The sequence below is a fragment of the Myotis brandtii genome, unplaced genomic scaffold, assembly GCF_000412655.1.
Source record: "Myotis brandtii unplaced genomic scaffold, ASM41265v1 scaffold1424, whole genome shotgun sequence".
Classification (NCBI taxonomy): domain Eukaryota; kingdom Metazoa; phylum Chordata; class Mammalia; order Chiroptera; family Vespertilionidae; genus Myotis; species Myotis brandtii.
Window position 1 is genome coordinate 635570 of NW_005355089.1, and position 2942 is coordinate 638511.

The window sequence follows — 2942 nt, forward strand, 5'->3', positions numbered from 1 at the left end:
ATCAGGATTTTAAAAAGATTCCCAGGTAATTCTAATGTGCAGCCAGGGTTGAGAACCACTGCTCTAAGTAGAAAGGCAGTAGAGTGAGCAAACATCTGGAGTACTTTGATCCAGATGGCACAACCTTAAAAGACCATCATCAGCCTGACCTGGCAAGGCTCAGTGGTTGAACATCGACCTATGAACCAGGAGGTCATGGTTCAATTCCCAATCAGGGCACATGCCCAGGTTGCAGGCTCCATACCCAGTGTGGGTGTGCAGGAGGCAGCCGATCAATGATTCCCTCCCTTTCTGAAATCAATAAAAAAAAATTTTTTTTAAAAGAAAGTTTCTCCCTGGCCGGTTTTGCTCAGTGGATAGAGCATCGGCCTGCCAACTGAAGGTTCCCAGGTTTGATGTCAGTCAGGGGTACATGCCTCGGTTTTGGGCTTGATCCCCAGTGTGGGGTGTGCAAGAGGCAGCCGATCCATGATTCTCTCTCATCATTGATGTTTCAATCTCTCTCTCCCTCTTCCTTCCTCTCTGAAATCAATTAAAAAAATATATTTTTAAAAAGACCATCATCAGTCTAGAGCTGCTCTGGATCCTGTCCTCTGACCAGAATCTTTAGCCTTTCCTTCCATTCTGCAAGTTCCCTATATACTTACAGTAAATTATTTTTAGTATTCAAGGTGACAGACTTGATTTCTATTGCTTGCAACCAGAGGAAGGTAGGAGGAGAGGGAGGGGAAAAGGGAGAAAGGGAGAGAGGTAGGGAGGGTGGGTGGAAAAGAGAGAAATTTCCCTTCAGTATACAACTGGGTCAAAGTACTATTGTCTCCATATAGCCAGCACCTAGTTTTCAGCCTTTATATGCTGCTGATGTCATCAAAGACATTCTATTTTGTAAGCCCCTTTGTGAGACTAATAAGGCTCATAGGCATGTTTTAAAATTTATTTTTACTTATTTATTTCAGAAGTAGAGAAAGGGAGAGGGAAAGGGAGGGGAGAGAGGGGGAGAGGGGGGAAACATTTGGTTTGTTGTTCCACACATTCATTGGTTGCTTCTTTTTTTTTAAAAAAAAAATATTTTTATTGATTTTAGAGAGAGAGGAAGGGGGAGGGAGAGATAGAAACATCAATGATGAGAGAAAATAATTGATTGGTTGCCTCCTGCATGCCCCCCACTGGAGATTGAGCCTACAACCCAGGCATGCGCCCTGATCAGGAATTGAACCGGTGACCGCTTGGTTCATGGGTTGACACTCCATCACTAAGCCACACCAGCTGGACTCATTGGTTGCTTCTTGTATGTGCCCTAACAAGTGATCGAACCTGCAGCCTTGGTGTATCAGGACAACTGTCTAACCAACTGAGCTACCGGGCCAGGGCCTCTTTCTTTTTTTAGAGAAATGTTGTGTTTAATGGTAAAGCTTAGCACATTCCAGCACCGGGCATGGCCTAGAGTCGAAGCAGCAGGGATGGGTAGGTGATCCCCCAGAGCCTCACATGACCAAGAAGAAGAAAGCAACCATCAAACAGAAGAGCCCCATGGTCTCAGACAGGACAAAGTCCAGAATGGCATAGGAGAAGAGCTGCTGCTTGAAAGACGGGTTCTTGGCATAGCCAATGATCAATTCCAGCCCCTGAACCAACCACACCCACTGTAGCAACCCCAGCACCAATAAACTTGGCCGCTGTGGCAATGTCCCAGGAGACGACACTGGTCTGGAGCTCTGGTCTGGGTCTGGCCACCCGGAGTGGGGAGCTGCTGTGGGAAGGCTGTTCAGATGGGATCTCTGGCCTACTCAGGAAGGAGGCAGACACAGGCCTGATTAGACCCGTGGTACAACAGCGGATCAGAGCCAGGGGAATGAGTAGGGCCCCTGTAGTCTGCATTTTTTCAGTCTCTCAGCTTTAGTTCTAGGTTTCCAGCTCTTGGGCATCTTCAAAGTGATAGAAAGTTTCTTTGTCTTGCCCGGCCGACATGGTTCAGTGGTTGAGCATGGAACCTATGAACCAGAAGTCATGGTTTGATTCCTGGTCAGGACACATTCCTGGGTTGCAGGCTCCATACCCAGTGTGGGAGTGTGCAGGAGGCAGCCGATCAATGATTCCCTCTCATCATTGATGTTTCTACCTCTCTCCCTCTTCCTCCCTTTCTGAAATCAATAAAAAAAAATATTTTTTTTAAAAAGAAAGTTTCTCCCTGGCTGGTTTGGCTCAGTGGATAGAGCGTCGGCCTGCCAACTAAAGGTTCCCAGGTTTGATGTCGGTCAGGGGTACATGCCTGGGTTTGGGGCTTGATCCCCTATAGGGGGCATGCAGGAGGCAGCTGATCAATAATTCTCTCTCATCATTGATGTTTCTATCTCTCTCTACCTCTCCCTTCCTCTCTGAAATAAAAAAATATATATTTAAGAAAAAAGAAAAATAAATAAAATCATGAAAAACATTGGGGAAAAAAATAAAGAAAGTTTCTTTGTCCAGCAACAACTGGAAGAAAACTTTGGGGGAACAATGTGCATAGATGTTTGACTGTTCATCAAGTTTTATTACTTTCATAAAGAAAGAAGGTCTGCACATCACTGTGAGTCTTTGCATTGATGCCAAAGTCTCCTTTAATAATTATTCTGGCTCATCAAGTTGCTGGAAGGCCATGTTCAAAAGATTTGGCATAACAAATGCAGAACTTTATTGAAGTCTGGGAGGTAGGAGGGAGATGCGGTTATGGGTGATCTGAGCTTGATGTCCCAAACCCCGTGTTCTCACAATTACAGATGCAACACAAAGTACAAGTTTCTCGGGGTGTACCGGGAGATTTAATCAGGCTGGTAAGGACAGCTTGGCAAGCTCCTCCTTTAAAGACTAGATAATAATTTTAAAAATATATTTTTATTGATTTCAGAGAGGAAGGGAGAGGGAGAGAGAGATAGGAACATCAATGATGAGAGAGAATCATT

The 2942-nt window shown here is 44.9% G+C and overlaps 1 pseudogene; it reads right to left on the reverse strand.

Moving 5' to 3' along the window:
* Window positions 1-1484: 1484 nt before the first annotated feature.
* LOC102246707 lies at window positions 1485-1878 on the reverse strand (annotated as a pseudogene).
* Between the last annotated feature and the right edge of the window lie 1064 nt (window positions 1879-2942).